Source organism: Rhinopithecus roxellana, unplaced genomic scaffold (assembly GCF_007565055.1).
Source record: "Rhinopithecus roxellana isolate Shanxi Qingling unplaced genomic scaffold, ASM756505v1 contig2322, whole genome shotgun sequence".
Classification (NCBI taxonomy): domain Eukaryota; kingdom Metazoa; phylum Chordata; class Mammalia; order Primates; family Cercopithecidae; genus Rhinopithecus; species Rhinopithecus roxellana.
In genome coordinates, this window is record NW_022142036.1 from 30,483 (window position 1) to 40,098 (window position 9,616).

Below are 9,616 nucleotides of genomic sequence, written 5' to 3' on the forward strand. Positions count from 1 at the left end.
TATATACAATATACACCTATATACATACATATACATATATATACATATATCACACACGTATACATATACAATATACACCTATATACATACATATACATATATACATATATACAACACGTACATATATACAATATACACCTATATACATACATATACATATATATACATATATACATATATACACACACGTATACATATATACAATATACACCTATATACATACATATACATATATATACATATATACATATATACACACACGTATACATATATACAATATACACCTATATACATACATATACATATATATACATATATACATATATACACATATATACACACACACACATACACACATTTTCCTTATCCATTCATCTGTGATATATATCATTAGTGGGCAAAATGCCCTGAGGTTTCAGTATGGTGGTCCATATATCAAATATATGGTTCCAAAATATCACATCTAGCATGATAGTGAAAAGACTGACATATATGTGTATATATACACACACGTATATATATATATTACATACACATACATACACACACACACACACATATTACTCCACGTTAAGAATATTTTCATATGCAACTACATGGATGAGTCTTGAGGACATCATGCTCAGTGAAATAAACCAGTCACAGAAGGACAAATACTGCATGATTTCACTTATATGAATATCTACAGTAGCCAAATTCACAGAAGCTGAGAACACAGTGGTGGTTGCCAGGGACTAGGGGAAGAGAGAAATGGGGAGTTGCTCTTCGACAGGAATAAAGAATAAAGAATAAGCAAATCTCATGTTAAGTGTTCTTAACACACACACTCACACACATGCACACACAAATGTCACTTTAATGGACTTGTTTAAAACATCACTTGAAATGTAGTTGTTAAGTTCATATTCTCCTTATCATTTATGTAGATTTATCTACATTTCTGAATAACAGTAATCACCATAGTACACTCTAGTTTCATAACAAGCATCTTCCCTGGAATACCTTACCCCAGATTAGCAATTTGATGACCACAGTAACATGTGCTTCTCAGATAACACATGACCTTTCATTTGGCTGAGAACTTAGTGGTTGACTTTGCTAAAAATAGGTCTTTAATGGTTGAGTGTGACATTTCATCACGGGGTGTTATTTGGGAGTTTTTCTTTTCATACATGAAACAAGTATGGCTGTAGAATTGATTACCCTTGTTTCCTTGATGAAACGCATTCAGAATTTCAAAGATATTGAACATTTTTGTGACCAAAATTAGTTACACAGAATTATGGAATCTGTCAGTGCTTGGGGACAAAACCCTTTCGTGTATTGAAAATGTGGAAGTAGACAGGGAAGCATTTCAGGAGAGGAGTGAGAAGCTGGATTAAGTCTGGATGCTGGGTCAGGGGTGAAGGAGGAGATATTGCTGATGTAGGTCTTGACCAGGTTGGTGCTGATGCAATGGCAGGTGCTGCGGCCGTGATATCCCCTGGTGATGTCATTCCAAGGAACCAGCTGCCATCAGTGCTTTCCAGAACCTGGCTCTTTGGGTGAGGGGCACCAAGGGATAGACGTGCACCTTAGGACACCTGCCATCTTGTATGCCATCTCTCTAGTTTGGAGTCTTTGCGGAAGAGTTGTATGGGCCATGCTTTTTAGCTTGTCTTATCACCCCAAATACTTCCTGTCATCCTAAAATAATATCCAGGCTCTCGATCTGATTTCCAAAACCTTACATTGCCTTCACACTGATTCTCAAGCCTCAGCTCTCACCAATTGCACACTCACCTATTGCTCATGGGCCACTCGAACTGACTTGCTGATCCTCCAAACACATCAGGTTACTCCCTTCTTGGGATCTTCCACTACTTGTGACTTCTGCCTACATTGTACTACCCCTAACTTTCCCAGGGCTGGCTCCTTCTTGCCTTTCAAATCTCAGCTTAAATGTCACTTCCTTCGAGAGGCTCCCTCGAAACACCCAATCATTCCCTCTCCTATCACCCTACTTTAATTTTCTGAATATTTCTATACAGTCAATGCTGTGCTTGTTTGTTCTTTCAGATCCATGAAAGCAGGGACCATGCCTGTCATAGTCCCAACAATGCTCCCAAGCCCTAGGTGAGCACCCTGCACGTAGTAGTTCAATGAGTAGTTTGTCAGATGAAGGAAGGAGGCACTCCGGCTGTAGGTGATTTAAATGTAACAAACGTATTTGTAGATTATTTTTTAATAATGCAAAAGAAATGAAGACTAGGCCAATTTTCTTTTTTAATTTTATATTTCAGCCTCAACACCTAGCTATTTATGATTAGTCAGAGATTAATTAATCACATACAACAGTGTGTCCTGAGGGGATTCACATGCACTGCTTTTTCCAATGATTTGCAAATGCACCAGCCTAAAACCTAGTCTCTGGCACAGATTTCAGAATCTCCACTTAACACATCAGAAACCTTTAAGGCTTATCCTGAACTCCAAGGCTGGCTTAACTTCTGCAGTAAGCAGCTGCTTATGCATGGATGCCCACAATGAGTGATTTCACCAGAAATCCACCTCAGCTACTTAAATAAAGTATGATGTATTTCATACATACAAAGTGTTTCTTCATATGAGTAGGTTAGTGACACTATTGAATACAAATGACCTGTTTTTGAATGTACTGGAACCTCACAAACTTTTTTCTGCCTCAAAAGTGGAATTCAGTTGAAGATGGGTCTGTCCTTAGAAGACCAAGTTATTATAGTTACTAAAATAAAAATAAATAAAATAAAGACTTTTCAAAAAAGCAGATGCTGGCGAGGCTGTGGAGAAATAGGAAGGCTTTTACACTGTTGGTGGGAATGTAAATTAGTTGAACCATTGTGGAAGACAGTATAGCGATTCCTCAAGGATCTAGAACCAGAAATACCATTTGAGCCATCAATCCCATTACTGGGTATATATCCAAAGGAATATAAGTCATTCTATTATAAAGATACATGTACATGTATGTTTATTGCAGCACTATTCACAATCACAAAGACATGGAGCCAACCCAAATGCCCATCAATGATAGACTGGATAAAGAAAAAGTGGTACATGTACATCACGGAATACTATGCAGCCATAAAAAGGAATAAGATCATGTCCTTTGCAGGGACATAGATGAAGCTGGAAGCCATCATCCTCAGCAAACAAACACAGGAACAGAAAACCAAACACTGCATGTTCTCACTTATAAATGGGAGCTGAGCAATGAGAACACATGGACACAGGGAGGGGAACAACACACTGGGGCCTGTTGAGGGTGGACGAGGGGAGGGAGAGCATCAGGACAAATAGCTAATGCATGCGGGGCTTAATACCTAGGTGATGAGTTGATAGGTGCAGTAAACCACCATGGCACATGTTTACCTATGTCACACACCTGTACATTCTGCACACATATCCCAGAACTTAAAGTAAAATTTAAAAAAATAAATAAATAAAGTAAAATAAGACTTTTACTTACTGGGACAGGCCCATGGTTTCTAGGTTGAGAACAATCTCCAGGGGCTTGACCCTCAGGAAGGGAGAAAGGAGAATCCCTTCTTCCCTTGCAGGGAGTATGGGCTGGGTGGCAGTTGTGTTCCTGCCATCTGAAAGTGAAATGTGGACTTCAAATGTTGACTTATGTCTCACAATACTATTCGTGTCCAGCTCCTGATACTTCTTGGGACATTCCTTTGTACTTGGGATCTTATTAACTTAGAGAGAAGATGTAGATTAAGTTTCAAAAACCTGACTTTAGAAAATATTTTTAAATAAAGAATGGGCTATCATTTGTATTAGCAAATCACAGAGAATGTCCTGTGGCATGGGATCATTTTGTTAAGCTCTGCATTCCAATCCAATTCTTTGTTTGCTCTCATCTCGGGGTGGTCATTGTTAATTTGGAGATTATTATTTAGGGTGGATTCAACAGTCTTACATGGGATTCTTTTTAGGGAGGATGATGGGAAATTATTCTTTTTCACATTTTTTTTTTTTATCCTGGGAGAGGGGGCATCTATTTTTTCACTCATTGTGACAGTGAGAGTGAAGTGAAGAAAAGGATTATCATGCCAAGATCAGGGCTGAGTAATATGGTAAATCCCAGTTTATCTTAAGTGCAGTAAAACCCCAGGCAGTTAGAAGAGTGAGGTATTCTGGTTAGTTCAACATTCTATTTAATCTGGGAGTACCCAATAGGCCACTTCTCCACAACAGATTTTTATAGAATTCAAATACAACAAAATATACTTGACACTGCAACTATACTGAATCCATATTTATCTCTTCTAATGACTTAGAAGACATTTAAAGATCTCACCAAGCCTCAGAGTCACACGGAGAACGTCAGTGATTTCAGAAATGGCCCTTAGTAGGGATTTCTGGCTGATGGTGGGATGGCCTGTTTTGCTGATTGAAAGCAGCACTTCATTGGATGCAGTGGGTCGGGGGTGGGACACCACTGCTTGGTTTCCCAGGTATAATTCGGCAATCTGGGGGGCTTCCTCAAAAATACATAGACCCTAAAATGAGATAATATATGAAAAGCCCCCTAGTGCTGAGCCTAACACAGAAAAACATTCAGTACATACAAGATGACTTGACTCTGTTTATCTGGGATTGGTTTGTTTTATTTTTTTTTCTTTTAGGGGTGGGGGAGCTCTTCCTACATAGTTAAGAACCCTTCAACTAGAGGAACTTGATATTCCTAACCTAGGACAAGCAGGAACTTTTTGACCTCCAGCGTTGTTTATGTTTTTAAGCTAAGCAACAACAGAAGATAACTACAAGGAACTATCATGAATTATGGCTAATGCTGAATGGTGACCCATTCAATCAGTTATTAGTATGACTGGATTGTACCTTCTGCCCTGGGACAAGCCTAGACAGAGAGAGTTGAGAGAAGCAAGTGTAAAAACGTCTAGGCTGCTTTTCTTTTCTTTTCTTTTCCTTTTTTTTAATACGCTGTTAATGAGAGGGTAAATTCTTGTAAAGTTTTTGGAGAGCACTTTGACCTTAATTTTGAAAATGCTAAATTTACATAGCCTTTGACTCGGTAATTTCACTTCTACAAGTTTTTTCTACCTATGTGTAAGGATTACAGCATCATGTATTTTAATTCTGCAGCAAAAAAAAAAAAAAAAAAAAAAAACTTGAGAAAAAAAGAAATGTCTGTGTGGGGCACTAGCTAAATTGGTAAATTGATATTATAAAATAAAATGTTGCTATTAAGAATGTTGCTATTAAGAAAGGTGATGGATATATATGAACTCACATTTTAAAATGTCTGAGATTTATTGTAGAGGGAAAAAGTGGAAGACTGTATGGATAATATTATTTTATTGATCAGAAAAATTAGATACACATACAAATGCATGTATATTCATAGCTTTCTGGAAGGATATACAATATACCGTTCAGCTAATATATAATTTAAGGATTATGAGTATTATACATTGAAATTAATAATTATTACAAAGTAATACAAATTAAAATTTGTTGATATATACATAATATTTATAGTAAAATGAGTAAAATTATTCAAAAGTTTGCTTTCTTACATTTGTTAAATATTTTCCAGTTTAGGTTCTAATTTGCTTATTCCAACTTTTATTTCTATCACCTGTATAATTAAACTCCAGTTCAGTTTAGGGTCATTCATAATTTCCAAACTGATGATTTTACTGTTTCTTCAGTAGTGTTGAAGATAATAGTGATGGCACTAGTCATCCATTATTGAACCCCTATGATGTGCTAAACACTTGTGCTTATATTTTCTCTAAACCTCACAAAATTGTGAAAGATGATGAGGAAGCAGAGGTTCTGCCATATTAAGGAACCTGCTAAAGCCATGCAGCCAGCAAGTAAGTTTCAGAGCTAGCACTGAAACTCAGGTCTAACGCCAAAGACTGTACTATTTCCATATGTCATTCTGCCTTAGATATGGTGCTGGTGAATTCATTTTTCAGAAAGTCTTTTGTGGGTAAAACAGATAGCTGTTTAAAAAGAGACAGAAACCATGCTTTGGATTATTATGGCTTGCTAGCATTTTCCACTCACCATTGTTATTAATTATTCTGTGTTTCCCATTTGTCTTAACTTTGATCATATACTTAAAAAGTTTATGGAAACTGCCCAAGTGCATTCGATTCTGCTGATATTTCCATGGTCTGAACGCCAGCCCTATGAGCAGGGGCCAAGTGGAGCATGCCATCTGAAGACTGCTCCAGCTTTCAGGGCTGGACCTGGTTCAAATGGGAATGCCATACCATTGTTTATTTTAATGAGATAAAGAGCAAAGAAAAATGAAAAAGCAAAATCTGCATTTGAAAACATTCAAGTAACATAATCTGTATTAGTCAAACTAATTCTAAGGCTGGCGTGGTTTCGATTTTAGAGATTTCCACAGCTCCACGGGTACCCCCAGGGTGGCCATGTAGAAGTAACAACAACAATACTAGGAAGACCCTTCCAAGCCTCTGTCTCCCCTTCTTGCTTTTCTAACTCCCTTCACCTGTTCTTTATTCAGCTAGTTACTGGGGCATGGTCTTTACCTGAAGTTTTTCCCGGTATTTTCAACCCATTAAGATAAGTGGGGTGGGTGTAGGGGGCTGTGCCAACAAAACAGACATCCAACACGGTTTTAGGGTAGGCTTTTTAGAGGAAATGATAACTACTGGGAGTCCTAAAAGAGAAATCATAGAGGTAGAGGTGCCCACTTATCTAGGTAGAGAGAACGGCATGTGCAGAAGGGAGAGATAAAAGGGCACACAGTACATCTGTACAGCTGTGAGTCCCCAAGCATCTGACCTCTCTTGAATGAGGATATTGACTACAGGTTAGTTAGTTGACCTTGTTAAAGCCTTATCATATCAGGATTACCAGGGTACAAAGACATTCCTAGAATAAATGGCTCTGTTACTAAACACTCACCCTATAACACCATTGTTGACACTGTGACTTTTAAAAATCTCTCATATCTGGCCATACCTGTCTCACCTTCCTAAAGTCACACTGGCAGATGACACATCAGGGCAAGATGAAAACTGTAGGGACTTGTGTAGAATGAAACGATAACTTCCTGTTCTTCAAAGGGACTGTTGGTAAAATATCCTTTTTGCAAAAACAGGGAAATGCTTAAGGTTGGAGTTTCTGTTTTCAGTAATGAAGATGGATATTCACATGAAAAGAAGACAAAGGAAAACAGAATGCCCTAGCCGTGGGCTAAGCAGTTGGCTATTTTTATTTGTCAAGACAAAAACATCAAATGCCAATTCTTTCTTCGTTTCTCTTTATGCATCTAGTGCTAAAGCATGCTACTAAGTCTTAATTTCTATTAACTCCTGACAATGTATAAACTTGGGTTTACAGTTTATATACACCATAGTTAGGGATTTCCATATATCCTCCAGCTAGTCAAGAAAATCTTTGTTTTGGATTTCTTTACTGTCTATTGCATCATCCAAATTTATTTTTTGCCTATGAGAACTGAAAAAGTGAAGACCAAATTTGGAAATTCACGTGTGCCAATGCAGATATCAACATGAACAAAAGAAAAATACGTGTATTGGACTCTGGAAAGTAAAATCACAGATCTATTCTGGTTCAAGGTCAGCCATAAATGGAATTGTAAAGAAAGGCCAGAAAATAATATATGGTTCATACTCAAGAACAAGAATGGTCATATCATATACAAAATGAATTGAGCTAAAATATAAACAGTAAAATGCTATGGTTTTTATCGTTAGCAAACTTCCACTAATTATAAATTAAAGGCAGGCAGTAATACCCATAGATTAAAAAGCTAGTTGAAAACTGAGATTCCTATAGTAAATATTAAGCGTTGTGTGGTACATTAGTCACATGTGTATAATAAAGACAATAAATCCATGTAAGTATAGCAATGATGAAATGTGCATAAAGCAGTTTGGACTCCACAGAAGTAAGCAAAGTATAAATAGATAGCATGCTCAGGCACAGGGAAAAGCAAGTGCTATTTTAGCACTTGAGCTAGTGATAATTTATTGTTCAGGCTCTCCCGTTGAGTCAATGTTTATATGGTGCTGTATATTAACTGAAACCAAAATAGTCTGTGCACAACACTATCTTGGATAGACGACTGAGTGATCAGCAGAAACCGTATCAAACAACCACTCCCCTACGAGCGAGGGATTTATAATATTTAAAATATTCATCCTAAAGCTCCAAGCTGTTTTGACAGTTTTGTCTGTTCATAAATATTCTTCAAAGAGAGGAAGTATGGCATATGTAATGGAAAAAGGTAGTAAAATGGTTAGCTTCCAAACTCAGGACCCAGATTGCCTGGGTTCAAGTCCTGACTCTGTTACTTACTAGCTGTGTTGACTTTGGGCAAGTTACTTAACCTCTCTGTGCCTCAGTTTCCTCATTAGTAAGTGGGGTTAAGGATAGTACCTACCTCGTAGGGTTGTGAAGCTGAAATAATTAATACAAATAAAACATTTAGAATAATGCCTGACACAGAGTGAGGGTTTACTACCTAGACTCTGCCACAGACCAGCAGAATGACTTTAGATAAGTTACTTAACCTTGACCTTTGGTTTCTTCTTTGTAAGATGCAAAGGATAATAAACATCTCACAGTGTGACTGTGAGAATCATAGGAGATACCATATGGAAAGCAGCTAGCCCTGTAGGAACCGCTGAAGGTTTTCTTCTTCCTGTCTCTTCTCATCCTTTCCCTTGCAGGGATATTTTTAAGGACACTTTTTTGTAGCATCTCTGTGTGTCAAGCACTTTGTTCCTACCCCACTCACCTAGCCTTGCCCATACTTTGTGAAATCACAGTCAGACATTAGAACCCAATGATTTGACTTGAAGACCTGTCCTTTTATCACGACACTGCTTTTCCATAGAAATACTTCCTTCAGAAAGCCTTTCAAGATTAATGCCACCCAATTCTGGCCTACTCACTTCTTGACCAGTGTGGACTATATTTTCATTTGTGACACTGAGTATGTTTGACCACTTCATGTATATGTTATGTCTCCCCAACCAAAGCCTGTGTTCTTTGAGAGCAGGCATCTCTCATAACTCCCTCTGGTTAGCCTTTCTTGCCTGGCTTTCAGTCTGATTGGATCAGAATTGGGCAGGACCAGAGGATTCAGCAGATCGGGAGTGATTATCAGCTGTGAAGTTGGCAGTGTCACTAAGGAGTGGAACCAAGATGCCTACTGCTTCTGGGGCCACATTGATCATGTTCAGACATCCAGACCCTGGAAAACTCAGGGTTGTTTCTGAGTCTACAGTCTACATTCAAGAAGAAGGGTAGAAATTCAAGAAGTGGCCAAGGAAGACTTTCAACAGCTTATTGGGATGTCACCAGAGGAAGACTAAAAGTATGACCCTCAAGGCGCCTTCAAGGATGGCATTACTTGCTGAATTCATCACGGTCTAGGGGCTTCAACAGTTTGCAGAAGCCTTCAGATATTTCAGGAAGCCTCTGCTTCCATCCTGCTCTCCCCTGATGGGCTACAGTCTGTATTACAGCAGGAATCCTTTTGCAATGAGTTGCACTTATCTTCAGGCAAAGGCCCCAGATGGGGATACCAGGTTTTATTTACGGTCTGCAA